Raw genomic sequence first — 12,955 nt, forward strand, 5'->3', positions numbered from 1 at the left:
TTTCATCTTCCATCACTGATACCCTTTCTTCCAGTTAATCGCATCAGCTACTGAGGCTTCTGCATTCATCACGTAGTTCTCGAAACTTGTCTTTCAGCTCCATCAGCTCCTTTAAGCACTTCTCTGCATTGGTTATTTTAGTTATACATTTGTGTAATTTTTTTTCAAAGTTTTTAACTTCTTTGCCATTGGTTTGAATTTCCTCCTGTAACTCCCAGTAGTTTGATCGTCTGAAGCCTTCTCTCAACTCGTCAAAGTCATTCTCTGTCCAGCTTTGTTCCATTGCTGGTGAGGAACTGCGTTCCTTTGGAGGAGGAGAGGTGCTCTGCTTTTTAGAGTTTCCAGTTTTTCTGCTCTGTTTTCTCCCCATCTTTGTAGTTTTTTCTACTTTTGGTTTTGATGATGGTGAGGTACAGATGGGTTTTTGGTGTGGGTGTCCTTTCTGTTTGTTAGTTTTCCTTCTAACAGACGGGACCCTCAGCTGCAGGTCTGTTGGAGTTTGCTAGAGGTCCACTCCATACCATGTTTGGCTGGGTGTCAGCAGTGGTGGCTGCAGAACAGTGGACTTTTGTGAACTGCAAATTCAGCTGTCTGATCATTCCTCTAGAAGTTTTGTCTCAGAGGAGTACCCGGCTAAGTGAGGTTTCAGTCTGTCCCTACTGGGGGGTGCCTCCCAGTTTGGCTGCTTGGGGGTCAGGAACCCACTTTAGGAGGCAGTCTGCCCGTTCTCAGATCTCCAGCTGTGTGCTGGAGAACCACTACTCTCTTCAAAGCTGTCAGACAGGGATATTTAAGTCTGCAGAGATTACTGCTAACTTTTTGTTTGTCTGTGCCCTGCCCCCAGAGGTGGAGCCTACAGAGGCAGGCAGGCCTCCTTGAGCCTTGGTGGGCTCCACCCAGTTCGAGCTTCCTGGCTGCTTTGTTTACCTAAGCAAGCCTGGGCAATGGTGGGTGCCCCTCCCCCAGCCTCACTGCTGCCTTGCAGTTTGATCTCAGACTGCTGTGCTATCAATCAGCGAAACTCTGTGGGCGTAGGACCCTCCGAGCCAGTTGCGGGAATCAATCTCCTGGTGTGCCATTTTCCAAGCCTGTTGGAAAAGCACAGTATTAGGGTGGGAGTGACCCAATTTTCCAGGTGCCGTCTGTCACCCCTTTCTTTGACTAGGAAAGGGAACTCCCTGACCCCTTGCGCTTCCTGAGTGAGACAATACCTCGCCCTGCTTCGGCTCGGCTCGCGCACGGTGCGCTGCACTGACTGTCCTGCACCCACTGTTTGGCACTCCCTAGTGAGATGAATCCGGTACCTCAGATGGAAATGCAGAAATCACCTGTCTTCTGCGTCGCTCACGCTGGGAGCTGTAGACCGGAGCTCTTCCTATTGGGCCATCTTGGCTCCACGTCCTCTGTGTGTTTGTATTCAAAAGGGCTTCATGTTTTTCTTTTTGTTTTTCTCCTAGGACCTCATCTTTTTTTTTTTTTTTAGCAAAAGTTTTTCTTTGTCAGTTGACTGGATTCTTTTTTTTTTTGTTGTTGTTGTTGTTGTTGAGACAGAGTCTCTCTCTTGTTGCCTAGATTGTAGTGCAATGGCGCGATCTCAGCTCACTGCAATCTCTGTCTCCCAGGTTCAAGTGATTCTCCTGCCTTAGCCTCCCAAGTGGCTGGGACTATACAGGTGCATGCCGCCACACCCAGCTAATTTTTGGTATTTTTAGTAGAGACAGGGTTTCATCTTGTTAGCTAGGATGGTCTTGAGCTCCTGACCTGGTGATCTGCCATCCTGACCTGGAGATCCGCCCTGACCTGGTCATCCACCTGCCTGACCTGGAGCTCCTGACCTAGTGATCCACTTTTGCTGTGCAGAAGCTCTTTAGTTTAATCAGATTCCATTTGTCAGTTTTGGCTTTTGTTGCAATTGCTTTTGGTGTTGTAGTCATGAAGTCTTTGCCCCTGCCTATGCCCTGAATGGTATTGCCTAGGTTTTCTTCTAGAGTTTTTATGGTTTTTAGGTCTTACATTTAAGTCTTTAATCCATCTTGAGTTAAGTTTTGTATAAGATGTAAGGAAGGGGTCCAGTTTCAGTTTTCTGCATATGGCTAGCTGGTTTTCCCAACACCATTTATTAAATAGGGAATCCTTTCCCCATTGCTTGTTTTTCTAAGATTTGTCAAAGATCAGATGGTTGTACATGTGTGGCATTATTTCTGAGTCCTCTGTTCTACTCCATTGGTCTATATATCTGTTTTGGTACCAGTTCCATGCTGTTTTGGTTACTGTAGCCTTGTAGTATAGTTTGAAGTCAGGCAGCATGATGCCTCCAGCTTTGTTCTTTTTGCTTAGGATTGTCTTGGCTATGCGTCCTCTTTTTTGGTTCCATATGAAATTTAAAGTAGTTTTTTCTAATTCTTTTTTTTTTTTTTTTTGAGACAGAGTCTCACACTGTCACCCAGGCTGGAGTGCAGTGGCGTGACCTCAGCTCACTGCAACCTCCACCTCCCGGGTTCATGAGATTCTCTTGCCTCAGCCTCCCAAGTAGCTGGGATTACAGGTGCACACCACCATATCTGGCTAATTTTTTTGTATTTTTAGTAGAGACGCAGTTTCACTATGCTGGCCAGACTGATCTTGAACTCCTGACCTCATGATCTGCCCACCTTGGCCTCCCAAAGTGCTGGGATTACAGGCGTGAGCCACCGCACCCAGCCGTTTTTTTGTAATTCTGTGAAGAAAGTCAATGGTAGCTTGATGGGGATAGCGTTGAATCTATAAATTACTTTGGGCAGTATAGCCACTTTCATGATATTGATTCTTCCTATCCATGAGCATGGAATGTATTTCCATTTATTTATATCCTCTCTTATTTCCTTGAGCAGTGATTTGTAGTTCTCCTTTAAGAGGTCCTTTACCTCCGTTGTAAGTTGTATTCCTAGGTATTTTATTCTCTTTGTAGCAATTGTGAATGGAAATTCACTCACGATTCGGCTCTCTATTATTGGTGTATAGGAATGCTTGTAATTTTTGCACATGGATTTTGTATCCCAAGACTTTGCCAAACTTGCTTACAGCTTAAGAAGTTTTTGGGCTGAGATGATGGGGTTTTCTAAATATACAATTATGTCAGCTGCAAACAGAGATAATTTGACTTCCTCTCTTCCTATTTGAAAACCCTTTATTTCTTTCTCTTGCCTGATTGCCCTGGCCAGAACTTCCAATATTATGTTGAATATGAGTGACAAGAGAGAGCATCTTTGTCTTGTGCTGGTTTTCAAAGGGAATGCTTCCAGCTTTTGCCCATTCAGTATGATATTGGCGGTGGGTTTGTCATAAATAGCTCTTATTATTTTGAGATATGTTCCATCAATACCCAGTTTATTGAGAGTTTTTATCATAAAGGGGAGTTGAATTTTATCGAAGGCCTTTTCTGCATCTATTGAGATAATCATGTGGTTTTTGTCATTGGTTCTGTTTATGTGATGGATTATGTTTATTGATTTGCATATGTTGAACCAGCCTTGCATCCCAGGGATGAAGCTGATTTGGTCATGGTAGATAAGCTTTTTCAAGTGTTGCTGGAATCAATTTGCCAGTATTTTATTGAGGATTTTTGCATCGAAGTTCATCAGGGATATTGGCCTGAAATTTTCTTTTTTTGTTGTGTCTCTGCCAGGTTTTTGTATCAGGATGATGCTGTCCTCATAAAGTGAGTTATGAGGAATCCCTCTTTTTCTATTGTTTGGAATAGTTTCAGAAGGAATGGTACCAGCTCCTCTATGTACCTCTGGTAGAATTCGGCTGTGAATCCACCTGGCCCTGGGCTTTTTGGTTGCTAGGATATTAATTACTTCCTCAATTTCAGAACTTGTTATTGGTCCATTCAGGGATTCAACTGATTCCTGGTTTAGTCTTGGGGGGGTGTATGTGTCCAGGAATTTATCCATTTCTTCTAGATTTTCTAGTTTATTTGCATAGAAGTGTTTATGTTATTCTTTAATGGTAGTTTGTATTTCTGTGGAATCAGTGGTGATATCCCCTTTAACATTTTTTTATTGTGTCTATTTGATTCTTCTCTCTTTCCTTCTTTATTAGTCTGGCTAGTGGCCTATCAATTTTGTTGATCTTTTCAAAAACCAGCTCCTGGATTCGTTGATTTTTTGAAGGGATTTTTGTGTCTCTATCTTCTTCAGTTCTGGTCTGCTCTTAGTTATTTCTTGTCTTCTGCTAGCTTTTGAATTTGTTTGCTCTTGCTTCTCTAGTTCTTTTAATTGTGACGTTAGGGTGTCAATTTTAGATCTTTCCCACTTTCTGATGTGGGCATTTAGTGGTATAAATTTCCCTCTAAATACTGCTTTAGCTGTGTCCCAGAGATTCTGTACGTTGTGTCTTTGTTCTCACTGGTTTCAAAGAATTAATTTTATCTGCCTTAATTTTGTTATTTACCCAGTAGTCATTCAGCAGCAGGTTGTTCAGTTTCCATGTATTTGTGCAGTTTTGAGTGAGTTTCTTAATCCTGAGTTCTAATTTGGTTGCACTGTGGTCTGAGAGGCTGTTTGTTATAATTTCCATTCTTTTGCATTTGCTGAGGAGTGTTTTACTTCCAATTATGTGGTCAATCTTAGAATAAGTGCCATGTGGTTCTGAGAAGAATGTATATTCTGTTGATTTGGGGTGGAGAGTTCTGTAGAAGTCTATTAGGTGTGCTTGGTCCAGAGCTGAGTTCAAGTCCTGAATATCTTTGTTAATTTTCTGTCTCATTGATCTGTCTAATATTGATAGTGGGGTGTTAAAGTCTCCCATTATTATTGTGTGAGAGTCTAAGTCTCCTTGTAGGTCTCTAAGAACTTGCTTTATGAATCTGGGTGCTTCTGTATTGGGTGCATATATATTTAGAATGGTTAGCTCTTCTTGTTGAATTGATCCCTTTACCATTATGTAATGTCCTTCTTTATCTTTTTTGATCTTTGTTGGTTTAAATTCTGTTTTATCAATGACTAGTATTGTAACCCCTGCTTTTTTTTTTTTTGCTTTCAATTTGCTTGGTAAATATTGTTCCATCCCTTTATTTTGAGCCTATGTGTGTCTTTGCATGTGAGATGCATCTCCTGAATGCAGCATACCAATGGGTCTTGACTCTTTTTCCAATTTGCCAGTTTGTGTCTTTTAACTGGGGCATATATCCCTTTTACATTTAAGGTTAATATTGTTATGTGTGAATTTGATCCTGTCATTATGATGCTAGCTGGTTATTTTCCCCATTAGTTGATGCACTTTCTTCATAGTTTTGATGGTCTTTACATTTTGCTATGTTTTTGCAGTGGCTGGTACTGGTTTTTCCTTTCCAAATTTAGTGCTTCCTTCAGGAGCTCTTGTAAGGCATGCCTGGTGGTAACAAATCCCTCAGCATTTGCTTGTCTGTAAAGGATTTCATTTCTCCTTCGCTTATGAATCTTAGTTTGGCTGGATATGAAATTCTGGGTTGAAAATTCTTTTCTTTAAGAATGTTGAATATTGGTCCCCACTTTCTTCTGGCCAGTAGTGTTTCTGCAAAGAAATTTGCTATTAGTCTGATGGGCTTTCCTTTATGGGTAACCTGACCTTTCTCTCTGGCTGCCCTTAACATTTTTTCCATCATTTCAACCTTGGTGAATTTGATGATTATGTGTCTTTGGGTTGCTCTTCTTGAGAATTATTTTTGTGGTGTTCTCTGTATTTCCTGAATTTGAATGTTGGCCTGTCTTGCAATCCTGAAGATTGTTTTCCACCTTGGTTCCATTCTACCCATCACTTTCAGGTACACCAATCAAATGTAGGTTTGGTTTTTTTCACATAGTCCCATATTTCTTGGAGGCTTTGTTCATTCCTTTTCATCCTTTTTTCTCTAATCTTGTCTTCACGCTGTATTTCATTAAGTTGGTCTTCAATCTCTGATATCTTTTCCTCCAGTTGATCGATGTGGCTACTGATACCTGTGTATGCTTCACAAAGTTCTCATGCTGTGTTTTTCAGCCTTATTAGGTCATTTCTATTTTTCTCTAAACTGATTATTATCATTAGTGTCGGAGTGATCAGACCCAACACCAGGCCGTGGGGGCTACAAAGTCCAGCAGAGTCAAAGGAATGAGACAAGACAAGTTAAGAGTACATAAAGTGGGTTCAGGGGGCCAATGCTAGTATGGAGGCTGCGAAGGCCCCGAGCTCTGGAAGCCCACACTATTTATTGGTGACCAAAGAAGCAGGTGGTTAAGTACGTGCAGACGTGGGGGTAAACAGGTGAGAATGTGAGGACGTGGGGGTAGAAAGGTAGCAGTGCATCAAGTGTAGCTGTTATGGTTTAGCATTTTCATTGATGCATATGTAATATGCTCTGCTACCTGAGATAATGGAGAACATGTTTATAAGCCTGGGAGAGCAAGAAGCAAGGAACCAACAAGTGTTTGCACATTCCAGAGGCCACAAGGGGTTTTATGCCCTGAGCCTTGGATTCCATCCAAGCCACAAGGGGTTCTATTCCCTGTGCTTAGATTGTGGTGCAGCAGGGCAGCCTTCCACTCTTTGGCACAGAGCTTGGTGTTCCAAAGGCCAGGAGGGGGTTTAGACCCTGGACCCAGGACATGTTCCAAGACTCTTTTACATCGTGACAGACAAGCCAGTCTTGCATCAGCTCTTCTACCAACAGTTAGCAATTTCTCTAACCTTTTTTAAGGTTCTTAGCTTCCTTGCATTGGGTTAGAACATGCTCCTTTAGCTTGGAGGAGTCTGTTATTACCCATCTTCTGAAGCCTACTTCTGTCAATTCATGAAACTCATTCTCTGTCCAGTTTTGTTGCCTTGCTGGTAAGGAGTTGTGATCCTTTGGAGGAGAAGAGGCATTCTGGTTTTTGGAACTTTCAGCATTTTTACGCTGGTTTTTCCTCATCTTCGTGGATTTATCTACCTTTGGTCTTTGATGTTGGTGACCTTCAGATGCGGTTTCTGAGTGGACATCCCTTTTTGTTGATGTTGATGCTATTCCTTTCTGTTTGTTAGTTTTCCTTCTAACAGTCATGCCCCTCTGCTGTAGGTCTGCTGGCACTTGCTGGAGGTCCACTCCAGACCCTGTTTGCTTGGGTATCACCAGCAGAGGCTGCAGAACAGCAATGATTGCTGCCTATTCCTTCCTCTGGAAGCTGCATCCCAGAGGGGCACCTGCCCAATGCCAGCTAGAACTCTCCTGTATGAGGTGTCTGTCGACCCCTGCTAGGAGGAGTCTCTCAGTCAGGAGGCAGGGGGGTCAGAGGCCCACTTGAGGTGGCAGTCTGTCCCTTAGCAGAACTTGAGCTCTGTGCTGGGAGATCCGTTGCTCTCTTCAGAGCTGGCAGGCAAGAATGGTTGAGTCTGCTGAAGCTGTACCCACAGCCACCCCTTCCCCCAGGTGCTCTGTCCTAGGGAGATGGGAGTTTTATCTATAAGCCCCTGACTGTGGCTGCTGCCTTTCTTTCACAGTTGCCCTTCCCAGAACAGAGAAATCTAGAGAGGCAGTCTGGCTACAGCAGCTTTGCCAAGCTGCAGTGGGTTCCACGTAGTTTGAACTTCCCAGTGGCTTTGTTTACACTGTGAGGTAAAAACTGCCTACTCAAGCCTTAGTAATGGCAGACGCCCCTCTCTCCATCAAGCTCAAGTGCTCGAGATCAACTTCAGACTGCTGTGCTGGCAGTGAGAATTTCAAGTCAGTGGATCTTAGCTTGCTGGACTCCGTAGTGGTGGGATTTGCTGAGCTAGACTACTTGGCTCCCCGGTTTCAGCCCTCTTTCCAGGGGATGAACAGTTCTGTCTCACTGGCATCTCAGGCACCACTGGAGCAAGAAAAAAAAAATACTTCTACAGCTAGCTTGGTGTCTGCCCAAACAGCCACCCAGTTTTGTGCTTGAAACCCAGGGCCCTGGTGGCATAGGTACCCAAAGGAATTTCCTGGTCTGCAGGCTGTGAAGACTATGGGAAAAGTGTAGTATCTGGACCAGAGTGCACCGTTCCTCAAGGCCCAGTCTCTCATGGCTTCCCTTGGCTAGGGGAGGGAGTTCCCTGACCCCTTGTGCTTCCCGGGTAAGGCGACACCCCACTCTTCTTCAGCTCACCGTCTGTGGGCTGCACGCACTGTCTAACCAGTCCCATTGAGATAAGCTGAGTACCTCAGTTGGAAATCCAGAAATCACCCACCTTCTGCATTGATTTCACTGGGAGCTACAGACTGGAGGTGTTCCTATTTGGTCATCTTGCCCACAAACCCCTGCTTACTTTTGTATTGTGTTACTTACTTTTTTGTTTGTTTTTGCTAAAATAGTTATTGCAACAGAGGTTACTCTTGGATTTTTAAGAAAAAGTGTAGTTTATAGTTTAGACACTTAGAAATGACTTTGTTTTTAAAAAAATTATTTTTTTTCAGATCTTTTAAAATTTTATTTTATAGGTAGCTTTGATAAAAGCTTCAGGTAGACCCACATACTATACAGAGTTTGTGAAATCTACACTTTCAAATCATAATTTTCTCTGTTTTAGGCTATTATATTTAGAAGCATGACTACTCAAATCCTTTTATTACAAGTAGTTCTTGCACATAAATGTTATATCACAATAGCAAAAAAATGTAAACTTCTTTTGCAAACTACATAAATAGTATAGTGTCTGCCTTGAAGTTATTCTCATTTTAAATCAGAATACACTCTAAATGTTTTACATAGAAAACTCTGGTTGGTAGCCTATGTGTATGAAACATTATTTTTTCTTTCTTACCGACTTGTGTTTCATGTTGCCTACTTGGGTCTCTGAAGGAGAAAAATTCAAAATAGAACCCAGATCAAAATTCAGTTCACATGTAAGCCAGGTACCAGAAGGATGCCGTTAACCTTGGGAAAAATAAGAGATGTGAAATTATTCTACATGCTAAATCCAACATGCCACCAGTTGGTATGGAGGTAACTGAAGATAAGGACTGGGGTCAAGCTCATATTTCATTCTATATGGAAGGGATTCAGCCTGCTTGTCAATACAGCTTTTACTCTGATGTATAAAAACATCTGTTTTCAAATGAACACCTCTTTCTCTTTTCTTGTACAGCGCAACAGATCACTGCTACAGCACTAGTCCTAGACTGGAAAGTCTAGGTGGCCCGCGAATTGATTTCACCTTCGCTGTCCTTCGAGTCTTTAAATGCAAAGTGAAGTTGTTTAAATATACACATGTGCTCCCTGACATTCTCTAGTCTTTTTTTTTTTTTTCTGAGACAGAGTCTTGCTCTGTCACCCAGACTAGAGTGCAGTGCTGCGATCTTGGCTCACTCTGCAACCTCTACCTCCTGGGTTCAAGTGATTCTCGTGCCTCAGCTTCCCAAGTAGCTGGTATTACAGGCATGTGCCACCATGCCTGGCTAGTTTTTTGTATTTTTAGTAAAGACGCGGTTTCACCACATTGCCCAGGCTGGTCTCATACTCCTGGCCGCAAGTGATCCACCTGCCTCGGCCTCCCAAAGTGCTGGGATTACAGGCATGAGCCAGCGTGCCTGACCTCTCTCCTTGATTCTTAACACTGTTCTTTGGTCCTCTTATTCCTCTGTCCCTTTGCTGGGTTTTCTCTACCTGCTCCTTAAACATTGGTGTTCTATTCGCTTCTTTTGCTCTTACTAGGCAAGATTATCAGCCGAATGTTCCATAGGCACTTCAAACTTCACATTCTCTTCTCCTTGTTTTCTGCATAAACCCTTTACTAGCTCTCCACAGTTTTTCACCATCATGAGGGAAAATGAGCACGAATGTGGGCTGGTGGGAGGCAGTCTGGGGCGGTAACCCCGTATCTGAAATACTCCAGGAATCCATGTTTCTTTCAACAGTCAGACTAAGCATTCCCCAATCCAATCCCCAGATATCTTTGAATAAAATCAATAAAAATCAGTAAAAACAGGAATATGTGTATACACACACACACACACACACACACACACATTCACGGCCTTTTTCAGGTCAAAAAAGGTTTTCACATTGACCTTTTTTGTTACTTTTAAGTAAGTACTTTTCCTCAGAACATTCCTTCAGTTAAATATCAAGTTTAATCTGGAGCTCTTACTGATTTTTCTTTGGTTCCTAACTGAACACCTAGCTACTGGCCATGGTTTCTTTGAGGAAAAAAATACCATTGCTGAAGCATTTCTAAACATTTTTAATGCATGCAGAAAGAACTACATAGACTTTCCAAGCAGCTATATAAGGTGGCTCAAGTAACATTATTATTTATTTTGGTCTAAGCCCTTTCATAACGTCCTTTTAAAATACAAAGAGAATGACTACGAAATGGTGCCGGAACCCAGAATGCCCAGCCGGACTGACAGGAGCTCTGAGCAGTTCACAGGACAAGCAGGGACCCTCCTGCTTTATTATTTTATTTTATTTTTATCTTTTAGAGACAAGGTCTTGCTCTGTCACCCAGGCTAGACTGCAGTAGTGTGATCACTGTAACTTCAAACTCCTGGCCTCAAGTGATCCTCCTTCCTTGGCCTCCTGAAGTGCTGGGATTACAGACATGAGACACTATACCTGGCCTGCTTTCTTAACAAATGTGGTTTGGCAGAATTTGTTTTATGATTTGCCTTTATCATAACCTTGCTTACCACCTGGAAACAAGATTGTGAGGGAAAGGCACATAGACACTCCACCTAACCTTAATTGCCAGGTTACTGACTTTTACCTGACAATTATAGAACAGATTGGCTTATGCTGGTTCTAAATAAACTGCTTGCAAGTGTTTCCTGTCATAAACAGTTGACTAGAATGAGATTTTTTGAGACAGGCTCTCACTCAGGCTGGAGTGCAGTAGCACAGTCACAGCTCTCTGAAGCCTCAACCTCCCAGGCTCAAGCCATCCTCCTACCTCGGCCTCCTAAATAGGTGGGACTGTGGGCATGCACTACCATGCTCAGCTAATTTTTTTATTTTTTGAAGAGATAGGTTTTACCATGTTTCCCAGGATGATCTCAAACTCTTGGGCTCAAATGATCCCACTGCCTCAGCCTCTGAAAGTGCTTGGATTACAGGAGTGAGCCACCACCCTTGGCCTCAAATGACATTTTTTGGTAGGAAAGCACAATACTGAGATTAAAGTACAGTCTATACATATAAGTAAACTGAGGTCTCTAAAGTTAAGTGATTTGTTCAAGACTCACACAACTTGTTAGGGCAGGGCTGAGACAAAACCACAGAGTCTCATAGCCTAAAACAGTGAAAACATACATCTTCTCCTTCCATCTTTCCAGGGTCTTCCACGTTTTTTCAACAATGGGCTATGTGGTGATTCTGAAGGCTACATGAAGGTTTAGTTGGTTAAAATCTGTGACAAGAAGTTCCAAAGTTGGCATATGAGGGTCTGAGTTATTTGAAGTCTATGTGTATAATCTGGAGTTTTATAAATGCTTATTTTTCTTTTCAAGTTCATTAACCTGCATAATCTCAATTTCATGGTCTAATTTTAACACTAAATTAGAACAGGATAAAGTCAAATAATTATGTTCAACTTCAATTATCATTACTAATCAGTCCAGACCTCTACCATGATTACTGGCTCTAATCAGTTACACAGCAGTTAATGCCCCCAGTGACCTAAACTATTCATATGAGTTACTTTACTGGACAGTTCTGAAGGCCTAAAATACTTCGGATAAGCCACCCATTAGATACCTAGACACTATACAATGCTCATTTTTATAATATGTTTACTAATTACATCCCAGCTGAATCCTTGCATGAGATGTGTTTTTAGTCTGGCTCCTGTCATTAATCTGGCTGACCTTGTTTGAGTCATTTAACCTCTCTGGACCTTCTATTGAGAGAATGCAGGTAGACAATCTCTAAGAGCAATTCTAGCTTCAAAACTGCCCTTCACTTTTCACAATTTGGGAACCCTTAACATTCACATTTTCTTCCAAAAGGGTGCTCTAAATCCCTGCCTTCTTTCCAACTTGGCTTGAGTCTTTTGGAAGGAAACCTGAACATCTCCCTCACTGTTTCCTTTGATTCTAGCACCAGCCCTCAAAAGCCCCAAACTCTTCAAAGCCAAAGGCACAAATAAGGAAAAGAAAACCCTCTCCTTTCTCATCCAGTGTCTAAATCACTACTCTAGTCAAGTTACTTCTTCCCACATTCTCCAGTTTTTCTGGGATTGTAATTTTTTTTTACACTTCTGAAACAAAACACATTTCTCTGTAAATGTTTTCTACTTCTAAGAAAAGCAGAAATCAGTTACCATCTCTGCCCAAAAGGGCAGGTTTATTTCAAACTTTAACCAATTTTTAAATCTTTCTTACCTGTTTGCACTCTTTCATTCCTGTTCTATTTAATGAAATTTATTTTATTTTGTCTCATTATAAAAATAATCAACAATCATGGTAGAAAATATGAAAATTGTGGAATATTACAAAGAAGGACATTTTTTTAAAAAGTGATAATCTAACTACCCAGAGGCAAGTGCTGGCAACATTTTGACATATTTCCTTTAGTCTCTTTTGCTTCTCTGCATTCACTTTTCCACTTTGTCTACTCACTTGTTCTTCCCTGCATGCCTTCAATGTCTGAGAACTTTCCAGCTACCCAAGTAAGCAGATTAAAAGATTCAAGAACTTGGAGGGAAACTGTGTTCTGGAATATGCAAAACAATTCCTTCTGTTTCAGACCATGCTTCCTCCCCAATTTTTTTATTATAAACATTTCGGAACACACAAAAAAGTTGAAATGGTGATAAAATGAACATCTGGGCCAGGCGCGGTGGCTCATGCCTGTAATCCCAGCGCTTTGGGAGGCCGAGGCGGGTGGATCACCTGAGGTCAGGAGTTCAAGACCAGCCTGGCCTACATGGCAAACCCCATCTCTACTAAAAATACAAAAAATTACCTGGGTGTGGTGGCATGCGCCTGTAAGTCCGCTACTCTGGAGACTGAGGTAGAGAG

The 12,955-nt window shown here is 42.0% G+C and overlaps 1 long non-coding RNA gene across 1 annotated transcript in view; it reads right to left on the reverse strand.

Annotated features, from left to right (window-relative positions):
- Positions 1–12,955, reverse strand: part of LOC131382369 (uncharacterized) — a 51,048-nt gene that overhangs the window by 17,152 nt on the left and 20,941 nt on the right. Inside the window, exon 4 of the long non-coding RNA XR_009211782.1 lies at positions 8,761–8,873. This is a non-coding gene — a long non-coding RNA (uncharacterized LOC131382369). The remainder of the gene's footprint in view (positions 1–8,760; positions 8,874–12,955) is intronic.

Source organism: Hylobates moloch, unplaced genomic scaffold, assembly GCF_009828535.3.
Source record: "Hylobates moloch isolate HMO894 unplaced genomic scaffold, HMol_V3 SCAFFOLD_23, whole genome shotgun sequence".
Taxonomy (NCBI): Eukaryota; Metazoa; Chordata; class Mammalia; order Primates; family Hylobatidae; genus Hylobates; species Hylobates moloch.